This window comes from Myxocyprinus asiaticus, chromosome 33 (assembly GCF_019703515.2).
Source record: "Myxocyprinus asiaticus isolate MX2 ecotype Aquarium Trade chromosome 33, UBuf_Myxa_2, whole genome shotgun sequence".
Taxonomy (NCBI): domain Eukaryota; kingdom Metazoa; phylum Chordata; class Actinopteri; order Cypriniformes; family Catostomidae; genus Myxocyprinus; species Myxocyprinus asiaticus.
This window is the reverse complement of record NC_059376.1, coordinates 28,084,293-28,102,726: the sequence shown is the minus strand read 5'-3', so window position 1 is coordinate 28,102,726 and position 18,434 is coordinate 28,084,293. Positions and strand designations below refer to the sequence as shown.

The window sequence follows — 18,434 nt, the reverse complement described above, 5'->3', positions numbered from 1 at the left end:
GTGTTAACAACCTAAAGTAGCAAAATACATAAAGAATAAGTATCGCAGAGGATCTGCCAAATTGTGCTTCAGGTTTGGCTGCAGAAGGCTCTCTCTCTCTCTCTGTCTCTCTCTCTCTCTCTCTCAGTGTGTGTTTCCCTGTTGCTTTGCCATAAAGAGACTCATATAATCTATAGATATCTATCTACTAGATCAGGGGTTTTCAGCCTTTTTCAGGCCATGGACCCCTTGGTGGAAAGAAAGACAGAGCAGGGAACCCATGTTAAGTGTTTCATTTTAAGCTTGGCCAATAGTAGCATGTGTATAGAACATATTACATAATGTATTTACATACTTTGTTATGCTGCTTGCATTGCATAGCCATAAAAAAATAAATAAAATAAAAATCATCAATGATGTAAAGTCATGTGCATTACATTTTAACTTTACTGAAAGGCGAAGTATTTTTTTTTTGGGCCGAAATACTTTTGTTTAATGTGTCGAGTTTAATTAAATAAGTAACCTCCCCCAAATGTGTAAACATTCTGGCTTTGTGACACTATCAAAACATAATGTTTTATAATTTGAGGGACCCGCACACATCATTTTTTTGTTCAAACTAATGGCTTGAGTTTGGGCCGTGGCTGCCTGTAATGAGTTATTCAGATAGCAGGGCCAGTACTCCGATGTAGGGTAAACTTACTTCTGGTATCAAAAACGGCCATTGAAATGTGAGCAAGATCTGCTGAAATAAAAGTCTTCATACAAATTAAATAGCGTATAAATGTTTGATCTGACTTTATGTTTTGTTGGTGACTCTACAAAGCTCTAATTAACATTCAGAGAACTTTAAGCAAGGCATAATGTGACTGAATCCACCATATTCACTGAGATATTCAAGCTGCTACTGGTCATAGACTACACTGGTAATAAATAACTATAATAATAAAATAAATAAGATAATAAATTCTCATCGTTATTCTTCGTGTCTGTTTGGGTCGGCTCTGTATTATTGCAAGTAAAACAGCATGTGTGCGGAGAAAATCATTGGCAGCCAGCTCCGCTCACACACCTGCGCAGCTCCAGAATGAGAAGCAGGGCAGGGAAAATCACCTCTGATCGCTCGCACCATGGACACTTTTATAAACAGACAGTTCTGTCATCTCTCTATCTGATATTTCATCTCATTCACATGCTCCTGACATCATCATAAAACTGAGTGTAGTAAAGTTAATGTTTATCATTCGGGATAATATTCAATAAACTCTTGAGTATTTCACACCATGAAGCCAAACCAACTCAGATATACATCTGTCTTTTACATAGCACATGGTTCAAATTTTTAAAAATATATTTTTTTCATAGTAATTTTATTATCCCTATAAATAAAAGATTGGAACCATGGCTGTGAAATGTTCAGAAATATATACCTTTCATTAGACAAGGATGTTTTCCGTGAGACTGTTTTTAATCATTTTTAGCTATGTATGAAGCTAATGTTCTTACTATATAAATCTGCGCTGTAATACCCGATGTCTGCCAAACTCCACTTTGCACACGTTAATATTGTTATAATCAGTATAAAATGTTGTTTATTGCACAGATCCTTATTGCTCTCTGCTGCTCTGTTACTGGGATGGTGGGGTTAATGTACATTGTGTATATAATATATATATATATAATTTATATACAATTTATGAAAATAGGTAAATAAATTTGACAGGATTACTTGGTTTCATTAATTTGATTATTTATACATTTATAACAAGGAACAAGGAACATCCCCAGCTACCCCAAACTTGCTGAGTTCCTTCTCAAAAGGTAAGCTCTATCATTACTTCACAAGTTAACTCTTACCTTTGGGCTCCAAATTAATTCTTAAGACATCAGGAATATGTATCTTTACGCTTAATAGTTACCAGGGGCGTAAAAATGATCTGAAAAATGGGGATGGTTCACCTAGTTCTGAAAAGCAGTTGGCACCGTCCTTAATAGATTACTGCTTCCTGCTAGTGCGTTCCATGCTGATGCGACTAGTTAGCCTAGGGTTCTGATGGGTCTTAAAGCTGCCGTTTCATGTGGCTGGTTACAATTTCTTCACACAGTGTCTAAACCTCTTAAAATATAAATGTATAATGATCTTCCAGTTATAATGGTTGCTACGCACCTGTTAGTTACCAGTAGAATCTACTGGATTCCCTGCATACCCAGCTGCCATTCAGTCTGGTGTCATATTCAATATTATTCAATATTATCAGACTAGTGGTGTATCGTTTATGTTTTTGAACAAATCCATTAAGTGAACGAATCGTTCTCATTCACTTCCAAACATTGACTTTTATATTTCAGCAGATGTGGTACTGTATCTGTTGACGACTGAACAATTACGGGAACTGAAATAAAGGGGATAGATGAAATCTGAAGTATCTTAGGTGCAAATTTTAATAAAGGATAATAAGACTTGTTTCTGTGGACGACTCTGTCCTTTTTAATGAATCAGTAGAATCAATAATTCATTTTCTCACTTAGTTCATAAAATACGCACATTTATCGAAATCTACTGACATGAATATGTGCAGAAATGGGAACAAATCAATGAACAAATCTCAACAAATACTGTTTGTCAACAGATTCAAAAACTTGAGTCATTTGTATAAGTAAAAATCCCTACCACTCTGAGATAACCTTGGAGGAGCTTGGCGAGGTAATTAAGGCCTTGCCTACAGGCAAGGCTCTGGAGCCAGTCCCTTTTGTGTTTTTAGATCTTCTGCTACAGAACTGGCTCCACTTTTGCTAGAAGTTTATACAGAATCATTAAAGAATGGAAAGCTTCTGCCAACCATGACACAAGCCCGGATCAGTCTGATTCTTAAAAAGGACCAAGATCCATGCGAGTGTAATAGTTACTGTCCAATTTCCCTGATCCAGCTAGACATTAAAATATTGTCAAAAATTTTGGCTAACTGATTGTAGAACAGCTTCACAACAGGTGGGAAGGAGAACACAGGGAAGCAGGTTTTTCCTGGCTCAGGTAGGACTTTTAATAGGCCACTTCAGTGCTTTACAACTTCACAAACACATCAGCTTCATAAACACGTAGTCACTTAATACATCAACTTCATAAACATAACAGGTTAAATGTAACAGCTTCAGCTTCAGGAGCACCGTGGCCTTCTTTGTGCCAGACTCTCTCACTCTCTCTGCTGGTGGTGTGGCTGCTTATATGTCACTCTCCCCATGCTCACTGGAATTAGAGACAGGTATTACACATAATCTAGCTCAGGTGCAAGCACCCTTACTGCTTTCTCTCTTTCCGGACGGACGCTCGACCACGCCCCGCTGCCACACCGGTTATTGAAGTTATGACATCTCTTATACATATAGATCAGGTGGGGTTTATTCAGGGCCGTAGCTCTTCTGATAACATTAGGCATTTCATAAATATCATGTGGTCAGTGGTAAATGATCAGACTCCAGTCGCTACCATCTCACTTGATGCCGAAAATGCATTTGATGTGGTAGAATGGGATAATCTTTTTAAGATTTTGGAAATGTACAGGTTCGGGAATACTTTTATCGGATGGATTAAGTTACTTTATAGACACCCAGTAGCAGCGGTACAAACAAATGGATTAATTTCAGATTATTTTACTCTGGATAGGGGCACCCAGCAGGGTTGCCCTCTTTCCCCATTATTATTCTGTCTTGTCCTGGAACCATTAGCAGCCGTGATAAGAAAGGAGGAGGATTTTCCAGGGGTGATGGCAGGAGGTGTGGCACATAAGCTTTTGCTTTACGCAGATTATATTTTATTATTCATCTACGTCCCCACTAGATCTATGCCTTGTTTCCACAGAATTATTCATTCCTTTTCTAAATTCTGAGGATACAGAGTTAATTGGTCTAAATCCAAAGCTTTGGCTCTGACAGCATACTGCCCAGTAACGGCTTTTCAGTCGGGCGCTTTCCAGTGGCCCAAACAGGGCATTAAGTATTTGGGTATTTTATTCCCAGCAAATTTATGTGATTTAGTTAAGAGTTAATTTTGTCCCTTTAATAAAAATGTTTTTGAGCGATGTGGGCAGGTGGGCTTCATTACATTTATCTATGATTGGGGAGGTTAATGTTATTAAAATTAATTGTATTCCAAAATTCAACTACCTGCTACAATCTCTCCCTATAGATGTCCCCCTCTCTTATGTCAAGCAATTTGATAGCATAGCAAAGTCCTTCATTTGGAATGGTAAACGTCCCAGATTACATTTTAGTAAGTTGCATAGGTGATTGACAAAGGTGGGCTAGACAAAGGTTTTGTTTTATTATTATGATTTAAGTCTCAAACATTTGGCTCATTGGTCGCTTCCACCTGAGAGAGCCCCTCCCTGGTTTTGTATTGAACAGGAAGTTCTTGCCCCTATTTCGCCATTGCAAAGCCTTTCTATCAAACTAATCGGAGAAGTTAGTTACACCCCATTATCTTTTTATATAGTGTCCAGAGTGTTTAATTCTGACATTCATTTAAATATAGCCTAGAGCATATGGCTGAACCCAAAAACTATATATTAATAAGTCCCCTTTCTGCTGGACAGAGTGGATTGTGAGGGAGGTTAATATGCTCGGTGACCTATATGAGATTGGAGTGTTGAGATCCTTTGAAAATATGGTTCAACATTTTGGGATTCCCAGATCTCAGTTCTTTAGGTATTTACAGCTGCGCCAAAAGGTCATGATGCATCAGTGTATTACTCCCTGCTAATTCAGTGTCTGGGGCTTCAACTTCTCTCAAGAGATCATGAGAGAAAGATTTAAACTTGGTATTGGAGGAGGGAGTGTGGGCTAGGATTCTAAAAAATATCAAGTCTACATCTAGAGACATTGTATTTAAGGCGATGGGGCGGTCATTAATATAGGGGATAAACACATAAAAAATTGGGTCCTAGCCAGTGTTATGATTGGCAGACAGATTGTTCTAAGGGGATGGAAGTCAGCTGGAGCACCCTCATTTCAAGAGTGGTGCACAGAGATGGGGAGAGTGGCAGCATTCGAGGAAATGTCATGTAGAAGGCTGGGAAACTTAGATTTATTTGGTAGGAAATGGGGCAGCAATTTGGCCTTCTTGGAGGGCTCTCGGGGAGGGGCAGAGGAGAGAGAAGTATAGTTTTAAATGTGTGTGATTATTATTCTTTCTTTGTGTGTGTGTGTGTGTGTGTGTGTGTGTGCGTGCTCATTTGTGACCACAGGGATGTTTGTTGAGGGTCAGAGTGGGGTTGGGGATTGGGAGGGGGAGGGGTAATAGTGGGGGTTAAATGTTGATTATGAGAATATATGTTTTGCTTTTCTTTGTCGATTTTGTGAATCAATAAAAAGTGTTAATCAGAAAATCCCTACCACTTCATCAGACCTGATTCCACTGCAACGCTGTCTGGCGGAAGGGGTGTGATGAGGCTAAGGGGTGTAGGCGAATGTTGTTTGAATACATTATTTTTTACGATCCATTTGGTGCCACAGGGCTCAGAAAATACATAATTAATCTCACCGAAATTTCATAATTTGCAGGGATTTAACCACTATAGTCATGGAGGTCTAATATTTAGGGTACTAGTTGATCAATATGGGCTTTTCAAGGACAAATTAGGCTCAATCTTCAACATTTGGTTTAATCCATGGGAAGGACAATAAAACATTTAGCTGAACTTCAGCATCTAAACTTTAATGTTGGTTGAACTTAATATTGTATTTTTGTTTTATTTAGTTTATTTATTTATACAAATATATATATTGTTTTAGGGTATTATTTATTGCTAAAGTGTAGCATAATTTATTTGCGGTGCACGGAAGTCGCACTTGTCACCTCGCGCGACCCTTAGTTTCGGCTGACCACGTGACTAGCTTTGTTGTGCTAAGTAGCATTAAGGCGTGTCCAGCGCCAGGTAAGATATTTAAACCGTTGGATCCATAGTCATCCAGGATAAGCAATATATCTACAGGAGTCTGCAGTTGCGTGTAAGTGTGTTTATTTCATTGTTTTACTTTGTTGAAGAGTGGTATTCATTGCTAGACCTGTGCTGTTTGTTTACTGTCTTGAACCCATGTCGCTTATACGAAGGTTGGTGTGTGTGTGCTATATTGTTTTTGACTTGTCCCAGGTTACTCACTGCTAGATTTAGCGTTGATTGGCCAGTGTGTGTGTAAAACTATTGTGGTTTTTAGTGTTTATAAACAGTGCTTCACTTATTTTAGGGTATTATTTATTGCTAAAGTGCAACATAATTTATTTGCGGTGCACGGAAGTTGCACTTGTCACCTCGAGCGACCCTTAGTTTCGGCTGACCACGTGACTAGCTTTGTTGTCCTAAGTAGCATTAAGGCGTGTCCTGCCTTTTTCATTGAATGGCTCATTATCATCGAGTATATATTTGACTCGAATGCTGATGCGGAAGCGGCAGCGGAAGTGGTAGCCCTCGTGTAAAGCCCTCCTCGTGTGAAGTCCTCCTCGTGTGAAGACCTACTTGTGTAAAGACCAGCGAGTCTACCTGTGTGAGTCCACCGAGCAAGGACACCGACAAGGCACCACTCAGCATAGCACTTAAGTATCTTGTTACTGTATCTCTTTTCCTTCTATACACTAACATGTCTACTTCACGAATAACACATGCCTTCAAGCACATCCCTGTTATCTGTTACAGACCGTTTACACGATATCGATGCAAGACCAAATGCAACCCACACAGCCTATGGCCACTTTGCACTTCAGCACCTGCTCCGCTCTCTTTCTCAGTGGGACTCTGGAACTGCCAGTCAGCTGTGAACAAAGCTGACTTCATTCCAGCCTTTGCCACGCAGTCCACCCTCAGCATCTTGGCACTGACAGAAATATGGATACGTCCAGAGGATACAGCAACACCTGCTGCTCTCTCCAACAACTTCTCCTTCTCTCACACCCCTCGACGCACCGGTAGGGGTGGGGGAACAGGTTTGCTCATTCATAACAACTGGACTTTTTCACCACACTCTTCACTATGTAACAATACTAGTTTTGAATTCCATGCTATTACTACAATGCAACCCACAAAAATCCATGTTGTTGTCATCTATCGCCCTCCAGGTCAGCTGACAAACTTTCTTGAGGAGTTGGATGTCCTGCTGTCCTCCTTGCCGGAGGATGGTAAGCCACTTGTGGTTCTTGCTGATTTCAACATACACCAAGACAAGCCCCAGGCCACTGAATTGAATAATCTCCTGGCCTCATTTGACTTAGAAAAACTACGCACCACAGCAACTCACAGATCGGGCAACCAGCTGGACCTCATCTTTACACGTAACTGTACCAACTCAAATATTCTTGTTACTCCTTTACATGTCTCTGATCACTACTTTGTTCAATTCAACATGACACTCCCATCTACATTAAAACAGACTCCACCATTGGTTTCCTTTCGCCGTAACCGCCGTTCCCTCTCACCCTCTCGCCTTTCCACTGCTGTCTCTACATCTCTTCCTACACAAAATATATTTACCACGCTTAATGTAAACACTGCCACAGACACACTAAGCTCTACTTTAACAACCTGTCTAGACAACATCTGTCCTATCTCCACTAGGCCAGCACGTGCTACACCACCCAGCCCATGGCTGTCTGACGTCCTTCGTGAACATCGGACTGACCTCAGGGCAGCTGAGAGGAGATGGCAGAAATCTAAAGATCCAACAGATCTAGGTAAATATCAGTCCCTGCTTGCAACTTTTTCAGATAATGTCAAATCTGCAAAAACCTCCTATTACCAGAACAAGATCAACAGCACCAAAGACACTCGCAGCTTGTTTAGAACATTCAACACACTTCTCTGCCCTCCCCCTCCACTGCCTGACACATCACTGACAGCAGATGCCTTCGCCACATTTTTTACTAATAAGGTTGCAGCCATCATCATTCTCAGCACCACACCTTGTCAAACACCTGTCTCCTGTATGCAACTCTTCTGTCTCCATGTTCTCTCCTCTGACTGACACTGAGGTCTCTAAACTCCTCCTCTCCAACCACCCCACCACCTGTTCCCTTGACCCCATTCCTTCCCACCTTCTCCAGGCCATTTCTCCATCCATCCTACCTGCACTCACACACATAATTAACACATCTCTATTTACAGGCACTTTTCCCACTACATTTAAGCAGGCTCGAGTAACCCCGCTGCTGAAGAAACCCGCACTTAATCCCACACAAATAGAACACTACAGACCAGTCTCTCTCATACCATTCATGGCAAAAACACTTGAAAGGGCAGTTTTCAATCAAATCTCTGCCTATCTCTCACAGAACAAGCTGCTGGATGACAATCAGTCAGGCTTTAAAAGTGGACACTCCACCGAGACCGCTCTGCTGTCTGTCACCGAGTCGCTGAGACGAGCGAAAGCTGAATCCAGATCATCAGTCCTGATTCTGCTGGACCTTTCTGCAGCCTCTGACACAGTCAACCATCAGATATTACTCTCTACCCTTTCCTCGCTGGGCATCACAGGAACTGTGCTTGACTGGTTTAATTCCTATCTCTCAGGTAGGTCCTTCAAGGTAGCCTGGAGAGGTGAGGTATCCAAGCCACATCAGCTACTTACTGGGGTACCTCAGGGATCAGTGCTTGGGCCACTTCTCTTCTCTATATACACAACATCACTGGGACCCATCATTCAAGCACATGGTTTCTCCTACCACTGTTACGCTGATGACACGCAACTCTACTTGTCTTTCCAGCCCAACGACACCACAGTGACTGCTCGAATTTCTGCCTGCCTGGTGGACATCTCGGCCTGGATGAAGGAGCACCACCTGCAACTCAACCCAGCCAAGACTGAACTCCTTGTCTTTCCAGCCAACCCTGAAGTTGAACACAACATCACTGCGCAGCTGGGTGCAAATACAGTAACGCCTTCCAAATCGGTCAGAAATCTAGGGGTAACCATCGACAACAGACTAAATTTCACAGACCACATCTCAAAGACCGCAAGATTATGTAGATTTACATTCTACAATATCAGGAAGATAAGACCCTTCCTCTCTGAACATGCCACACAACTGTTTGTCCAGTCACTTGTCATAACTAGACTGGACTACTGTAACGCTCTCATTGCAGGCCTCCCTGCATGTGCAACTAGACCCCTCCAAATGATCCAGAATGCAGCAGCATGTCTGGTCTTTAATGAACCAAAGAGAGCACATGTTACACCACTCCTTGTCTCTCTCCACTGGCTACCGGTTGATGTACGTATCAAATTCAAGGCTCTGATGCTGGCATACAGAACAGTTAGTGGGTCTGCTCCAGCATACCTAGAATCATTTATGCAGAGCTACGCACCCACTAGAAGTCTGCGGTCGGCTAAGGAACGTCACCTTGTTGTACCAACACAAAGAGGCACCAAAACACTTTCCCGGACTTTCAGCTTCATCATACCACGTTGGTGGAACGACCTTCCCAACTCCATCCGTGAAGCTGACTCACTCTCTGTCTTCAAAAAACGACTAAAAACACATCTTTTCCATGAGCACTTAACCAGTCATTAAAAAAAAAAATAATAATTCTGTTGCACTTTATTCTATTTTGAATACTATTATGATGCTAGTGATACTTTGTAATACAGCACTTTTTATACCACTGTCTCCTAAGATGATTCGCTTATGTTTTCCTCTCTTGTAAGTCGCTTTGGATAAAAGTGTCTGCCAAATGAATAAATGTAAAATGTAAATGTATATATATATATATATATATATATATATATATATATATATATATATATATATATATATTGTTTGAGGTCAAAAATAATTGGCAGTACCCCTAGTGGTGGCTGACAAACTTTTAAAGACCCCTGATAACATCTGAAATAACTAGCTGTTCAACACACACACAAACACACTCCTACAGTACATTTCTGATTAAAACACTGCAGTGCAAAGATCAAATGCATTCATTTGATAAACACCAATGAGAGAGGGGGAGGTGCAAGAGTGTTTAACTGAACTACACTAACAGAGTTACATAGTTACAGAAACACTATTGCAGTAAACTATGGGAGGGGGAGAGAAAAGTGAGACCCTCACATAGAGAGAGAGAGAGAGAGAGAGAGAGAGAGAGAGAGAGAGAGAGAGAGAGAGAGAGAGAGAGAGAAAGCTATAACTTCAGGTTGTACAGACTCTGCCTGGAGCTATGTGTGGAGCGAGTCACCTTAAAAAGTAAAAGCAAACAGGGGCCTAAGCACTTCAAAACACAGTATCAAAGTCCATCCACCCTACCGTAGTGTGTTCTCACCTCAATTGAACACACACACACACACAAGATAGAGTGTGAATGTTACATGAAAATGTAGTCAGTGAATGCTTCACCAATAGAGAAACAAATCTAAGAAAATCTGTCAGGCAGATGAAAAAAAAAAAGGATTTTGCACTTAGTATACAAGATACAACTATAACATAGCTTTAAATATGTATCTACATGTGTCTACCACTTTGTTCCTTTGGTTCAGGGACACCTCTGGGATTATGTTTCATGCGCACTCACAGACAAACTCACAAGATGTGTCTTGTTACCCTTGGTTTGAGGTAACATCAACACTAAATATTCAAGTTTCTGCTAGTATCACTGCTGTGTGACATCTGTTTATTTTCTTGAGATCTGAACGGTGTCCCTCCTTCTCTTTGAAGAAGTCCTGCTTGCATCCTCTGCATTACATATGCATGCTGAGTCTTCATAGAGTGCTGAGATATTGAGAATAATTGATTAAGTATTTGGAAAGGTGCCCAAAACTACCACCTCATCCTGCTAATGAATAAAAAACTTGTAACCAGAAACAATGAACTGTTTGTGTTCAAAACATTTATGTTCCAGTAAATGCAATGGTCACATTTTAAAGTCATTCAAACAGATACAATTGTAAGTCTGCTATTGAATATAGTATCAATAATATGAACAAGACATGTGGATTCTTACCAAGATTTTTGACTCACATATTGACTTCAGGTCTATAGATTCTCAAAATGGCATACATGGAGTTCTAACTCTGCTTGCACACATCCATATTCAGTGTCAGATGTACTCATTAACTCAGGGAGGGAGGGAGCTCTTGCCACCAGAGATGAAATGCAGAGAGAAGATAACTCCTGCTGGACCTCCAGGTGAGTCGATGAACAGAGTCAAATCAAGAACAGCTTTAATTGAAAACGAAAGGTCTAGATGTCACTGGGCCAAGGGGAGTGAAGTAGATCAGGTCTAGGATGGTCTAGGACAGTGGTTCTCAATCAGGGGGCTGAGCCACTTGGGGGCAATTGCAAATTTCCAAGGGGGCTGCAAAATGACTTCAAAATATTTAAAATAAGTTATATTTCAATAACTTAATTAAAATGCTGCCAAGACGGCAAAAAAATAAAAGATGGAGGCCTTCAACATAATCTGACAACATACTATTTCTCACACTGGTGCAAATGCACAGCTGATTTTTACATGTTCCTGCTTACAATGAATTTTTGCACAGCTTAATTTAGGTCCCATTACTGCAGTCCTGCATTTTGTTTCTTCTTTTTTACACTCGTAAACCAAATAAATTGTGAAGTGTACGCAAAGCTGTTTGTACAGACCTCTACTGTGCAGCATTCAACCTTGGCAAACAAAATGGACAAAATTTTAACTTGTCTCCTCAACAGCTATTGTTTTTATTAAAGAACAAACTGTTCATGAATCTTCTGGAATCCTTTTATCTATTGATACTCCTAGTTTCTTTGGGGATCCTGTGAATATTGCATTGACCAGTGGGTGCCCTGAAGTCAAAAATTTTGAAAACCGCTGGTCTAGGATGACTTTCTGAGGCGGGATATTTGGGTGCTGGGGTACACTGTTTGTCTGCTATATGCATTTTTGCTGGAGACAAAACAACTGTGAAATATTGAGAAATAGCCATCTAATGCAGCAACTCTTAACATCAATTACTTTTCATGCTGTGGAACAAGAGCAAATCTAATACAACTCAGAGAAGAATGAAATTACATTACTATTATTGTGTTTTCTCTCTGAAACGAATGATTACAGAGGATGTCTTTATCTGAGTGCACCGTAGAACTGAATATTAAGTTTAGCTTCCTAAATTGGAGAGAAAAAAAGGCTCAACAGTAGCATCATTCTTTTAGTTTGACAAAGACCTAAATGAATAAAAACTTTGCAAATTAGAATCCAATAAGTTCTAAACACTTGCAAGCATGTTTAATATCTCTCTGCGGCATCATACTGCTGTTCATTACAGAAAAAAGAGCCTCAGGTACAATGGTCTGCCATCATGTGCTGAAGCATTAAAGCGTTCATGGTACTGAGGAGCCAGGGAGTTTGTTTTTTCACCAAATCAGCAATAAAGGTTGCTCCTCACCAATTAAAAACAAAATGTTTTAATACAGTTGTATTTTTATGTTCTGTCACTTCTTATCTGGCGCTAGGAACAACCTAAGTCAAAGGAGGTGACACTAGATTCCATTTCAGCATAATTAAACTCAGAGGATGAGAGTGATAATAAATTATTAGGACTTCAACACCCAGGAGCCAAAGAGGCATCTGTCTCTATCTCTGCTGTCTTCAGCCAACTCAAACAGAACTGAGTTACGAAATGCAACAATCATCAATTTTGTGATTAGGTTAAAGTGTTGAAACTGTGCAGTGAAAATATTAATTACCACACACTGATCTTTTCACTTGTTTGGACTGACATGTTGCTTAAGTGAAAAGCTGCTATGTATTCTGGAGATGAAACTTTATGGTACCTGCACACATGCTCATACATATGAATCCACACAATGCACACCTGTGCAGGCTTATTTGCATAATGACACTATTGGCTGTCCATAACCTCCAAGCTCGCAGCCTTTACGAGAGTTACAACTACTGTACATGTAACAAGGAGAGGAGAGGAGGACATAGCAAAGGTATATATCTGTATAGCCTGGGGGAAAGATGGAGTGAAAAAGAGAGAGAAAGAGAGGTAGACAGTTCTGCAGTAGAACCTTGCTGAGGAGCGCTGTGGTCAGTGAATGTGTATGAGACCATTTAAATGTACAGATATATTCAAAATAAAACATTTTTTTAAATTGTTTACTAATGCCTATGCAATGTAAATCTTTTAAATCATGCCAATAAACCTTTGAATTTAATCAAATTGGACTGAGTAGAAGTGTGTTAGTGCGGCAGGTATTGCTGATTCTGGGGACATGGTTATAGATGATCCTCTTGTAAAATTGGATTGTTTACTAAATGACACACATCTCCAGCCTCATATTGCTCTGTTGTTTCCCTTTGTTTTTACAGAAACACTCACAACATGCTTGACATCTCACAAGCAATAAGAAAACCCAAATGAATTACACTGATGTGTATACCACTGTGGCCATGAATGCTATGGAGGGTTATGATGGTGCCGTTTGAAGCGAGAGGGGCTGCATGCTGCTTGCCAATGACTGCAATGGTCATTATTTACCACCAGAGTGGACTATGAATCCGGCACGCTCTCATCTCACATCACTGCAAGATCACAGTGCCCAGTTAAAACTGCTGAACTGAAAAGAGTGTCAAAACTGACACGTTTTTTCTTTCATTAGCATCCCACACAAAACACTTACTGTGCCTCTTTCTTACCAACAAATGCATTCAATTAAACCTGTTAGCACTATGTTTTTTTTCCCCAGATCTGAGAATATGCGACTAATGTGAGGCCCCTGTTTTACTACGAGGGCCAACAGTTCACTCATGCGGTCTGTGTTGCCGAGGCGCGCGCGTGTTAATGTACTGCTGCTATTGTTGTCTGAGACCCGCTTTTACGCGCAGATCTTTTATTAAAGACACACATAAGTAGCAGATGCGGACTTTACATTCCATGCCGTTAGCGGTTATTTGACCTTTTTAAATCACGAGAGAAGCTGTGATAACTGTAGTTGACTAAAACAAAGCAAGCGACAGGGAGAGAACGGTGTTAAATGCTGCAAAGGCAAAGTGTAGCGTGTTATGACAGCGCGTTATGACAGCCGGGTGGAAAAATGAATGGACAATAGCATATGGCAGTAGTATCAGATGGTCAGTCAAGCAAAAATGCGACGGTCCATGACATACCTTCATAATTCCAGCCTTCCCCCCGCGACGTTTTGCCTTTTGGCTATAATCCTTACAAATACAATATTGATTGCCTATCGGAGTCGCAGTGACTGCAGATCATGCTGTGTTGGAGGAGGCACCAGCAGCGGACTAAGGTTACAGATCCATTGCTCTGCGCTGCTGAGGATGAATTGGCCGGATAGGGAGGACAGTGTAGCATTACAGTCAAGCGCGGAAGCCTCTTGCCCTCAGGGCCGATCAGCTAATGGAATATGGGACAAAATTACGCTGCATTCAGTACAGCCCTGTCTTTGCAGGTTTTGGCAATAAGGAAGCTATGATAACGCAGCCAAGCGGAGGGGAGGAGATGAGGAGGAGGCAGGGACGAGGAGGGAGCGCTGTGTAAAACAGGGACGGAACGGACCGCCTATGTTTGGAAGTGATTGGACAGCGCCGCGTGAGACTGGGAATACATGAACGAGCCGTGACTCCTTACCCAAATACTTAAATCAAGAAGACACAGATGAATTGATAATGACTAGGACTGCATGGTTCTCATCAAGTAGGCGAATGTGCTGGTTAATTAGCCATTTCTCGCATTGCCAAACGCGCTAAATAAAGAAAATGGTGTGAAATATGAAATCATCACACTTTTAAGTATATTTACACTTTGGAAGACTCAGAATGAAGGTAACTTGTCAACAAACAGTAGGCTATATATGTACATATACACACACACACACACACACACACACATATATATACTTACATATACATACACATACACATACATACACATATACATACATACATATATACACATACATATACATATATATATATATATATATATATATATATATATATACACATACATATACATACACATACACATACATACATATATATACATACATATATACATATATATATATATATATATATATATATATATATATGTGTGTGTATGTGTGTGTATGTATACATATATATATATATATATATATATATGTATATATGTATGTATATATATGTATGTATGTGTATGTATATGTATGTGTATATGTATATATATATATGTGTATATATATATGTGTATATATATATATATATATATATATATATATATATATATATATATATATATATATATGTATATATATATATATAAATAATTGTCCGTTTCTTTCATGGTTTTTAGTCATGAGAACCCAACTTCAAAATAGGAATTTCCTTCAGGACCGAAATAAAATGACCACATTAGTGTAAATCGCAGTAGTTGTCTCAAATAAAAACTGTTCCCTTGGTAAAATTGAGTCTTTTAGCAGTAGGTGGGTGACTCTGGGTGGTCTGCGCGCTGCAGCAGACCCTCGTTTATCAAATGGGTCCATATGAGCTGACATCAGCGAAATACGTTCACCGTTTACGGTTCGCTATGACGTCGGCGAAGACTCTTCCTAAAAAGATACGCAGCTCTTCCCGTTCCAGATCCACGTTAGGGGCCGTTTACACAGAACGCGTCCTTTTAACAGTTACAGTTCTTTTTTAATTAATTGGATAATTTTGAGAAACGCCTGCACGATACGCTGAGAAAAAAATAAGAAAAGATAAAGAAAAATAGCGCGTTTGGCGTGAACGACCCCTTACAGTGTATCACGCAAGCTTCCTTTCTGCTACAGTAGATAACAGTGCTGCGATACAGCATTGGATTATGACGTAAGTTGTAGAATGCTGCATACATATTAGCTTTTTGCAGTTCTCAAGATTCATGCTGCATTGTTACATTAATGTTTTTGAGAAAAAGGAAGTGCCGCGCGTAAGCGTCATTAACTAATGCACACACTTTATCCATGTGCTCTCTCCGGTTGCCAGGGAAACTGTGTGGGTATCTTGGATACAGTACAAGTAGCGCATGCAACCCGCAAGCACCATCCACCCCAAGCAAGACATCATCTTTTGCTAGATTATTTTTCAATACGTACAATTGCCTCATAAATTCGATTATAAAATAATAATTGGAGTTCACAGACAGTCAGACACAATAGGCATCGAGCTGTTCGTGGAAAAACAACATAGTGTTTCTTTAATAATGCATACAGCCCTTCAGTATCATAAATAACATGGGGCAATTAAGACATTCTCTTCATTACAGAGGGGATGAGAGAGGGGATGATAGAATGCCTGTTGCAGTCCCACAGTTGTGTGAGAGTGTGCATGTGTTTGGCTGGGGGTTAAAGTCAATGAAGTGCATAATAAAGTGCTGACTATGCCTCAGTTTTAGCACAGAAGTGCCTGCTTACTGCATTCCCAGTGCACACCAGAGTACAAATTGTGAGAACAAACAGAGACAGGCATACACTTTCACAAACACATCACTCATATTTCAACAGTCAGTCGAGTCACAGTTAGAATCGAAACTGTCAATTGTTTCGTGCAGTAGGCTACTATTATACCTGCTAATATACAACTACTAGATGTGGATGTGGTGTGTGTGAAAGAACATGTTGAAATTAGCAGAAGAAATCCCTGAGTGTCAGATTAAAATGCAAAATCTAACCCCCTTGGTTTTATACCAATGGCACATATTAATCTCAACTAAGATTTAATCTAACAAAGCACACCATGGTACTGCCAATGAGAGAGAAAGAAAGAAAGAAAGAAAGAAAGAAAGAAAGAAAGAAAGAAAGAAAGAAAGAAAGAAAGAAAGAAAAAAGAAAGCGAGCAAGAAATAGGGAGGCTGTGTAAAGTGATATAAATTAAAGTAATTCATCTCTTCAGAACGACATAGCAGATAAATAGACTGGAACATGTGAAGGGGGTTTTCAAATGAGATACTGTAGATGAGGAAAATGAAGACATCTTTTCCCGACCAGATGTATAAACATTTCAATAAATTATTTTTTTAAATAATTATAAAATAATAATAATAATAATAATCAAAAAAAAAAAAAAAAAAAAAAAAAAAAGGGAGATAGAGAGACAGATGATCTCTTTTCAAACGCAACCTACGTGTCTAATTAGCATATTCTATGATGTCATCCCACAGAGAGCGATGGATTTATCTCAATGTAACCACTAGAGGGCATTAGTGTCCATTTTTATGTGCTGCAGATTTGTTTACAGTAATGAATTCACTTACTAGAGCATTATCCGTAGTACGTATATTGGTCTGTTTTAAATCTGTTTTAAATCTAGATCTAACTAGATTTTAGTGTTTTGCAATGTATTTGTGTACAATAAGTTAAGATTATTTCAAATGTTTAGGGAAAACTCTTCTCTGATAATCAGATATATTTGAAGATATTGCTTTTCATTTACAGTTCAGATGTATATAGCTAATGTGTAATATAAGAGTAACTAATGCATATTATATTTAAGACTTGAGAAATAAGATCATTTACTCTTTGACATTAAAAGCAACGAAGCAAAAAAGGACATCATGGGTGTTCAAATGGGGGCATTGCCCTTGAGCAGTGCACTTAACCCCCTGTTACTACAGAGAGACATTGAGCAATTAGTGTATTGTATGTCCCTTTCGGGTGACAAGTGTCTGCTGAATGGTGAATAATTTGCAGCACTGAGATATAAATCATCATTAAACAACAAGTTAAAAGATGGAAAACATTAAAACAGTTTGCTGGTATCCTGTACTCTTGAAATGGGGAATATGTAATTGTTGGTTGCCTTTGTAGTTGCTTGAATGTCTTTATTCATACAGTATATATTTGCAGGAACAGCAATGTTTTCCATCATGATGGTTCTGCTCTCTTCATGAGCATCAGTCTCTTCATTACAGACACTAGCTTTAGGAAAAACACCATGTTGAATAGATAAGCTGCTTTATTGGAAAGGATGCAATAAACAAATCAATAAATCATCTCCTGTCTACATGGATTGATATAAAATTATCCCCTAAGGTAAGAGCGGCCCCTTTGAGTTGATTTTAAAATGAAACATTTTCAAAAGGTGCTTGAACTGACATTTTCACAGCAGAAAATGTGTGCAGGGATTACAGTGGCTTAATGCTTTAACATAGAGTCATGGGAATGTCAGGAGGAATTCATTTGCAGACAAAAGCTCCAAGCTGATTTCAATGTACATCAAGTGCAGGTAACCTCTTCCCCAGGGATAACTAGGCTTCATAGCTTACCACTTTTCCACTTGTCTTTGCAAGACATACAGGTTCTGGTATGGTTTTTATTTGGTTTTGTTTGTTTTTAATTTATTTAAAATGTCAATCAAACATCTCCAGATTTGTTTAGGCTTCAGAAAAGAAAGTTCATATTGTCATGCTCTGTTTCCATGTATTTTACCATATTTAAATCCAACTTCTGGGCTGAACAGCAT

The 18,434-nt window shown here is 39.5% G+C and overlaps 1 protein-coding gene across 2 annotated transcripts in view; it reads right to left on the bottom strand.

The window, feature by feature from the left end:
* The window catches only part of LOC127424484 (membrane-associated guanylate kinase, WW and PDZ domain-containing protein 1-like), a 75,561-nt gene extending 61,171 nt beyond the window's left edge, over positions 1-14,390 (bottom strand). For both annotated transcript variants that reach the window (XM_051669751.1, XM_051669752.1), the window contains exon 1: positions 14,106-14,390. The gene's annotated coding sequence lies outside the window, so the exon portion shown is untranslated. The remainder of the gene's footprint in view (positions 1-14,105) is intronic.
* Between the last annotated feature and the right edge of the window lie 4,044 nt (positions 14,391-18,434).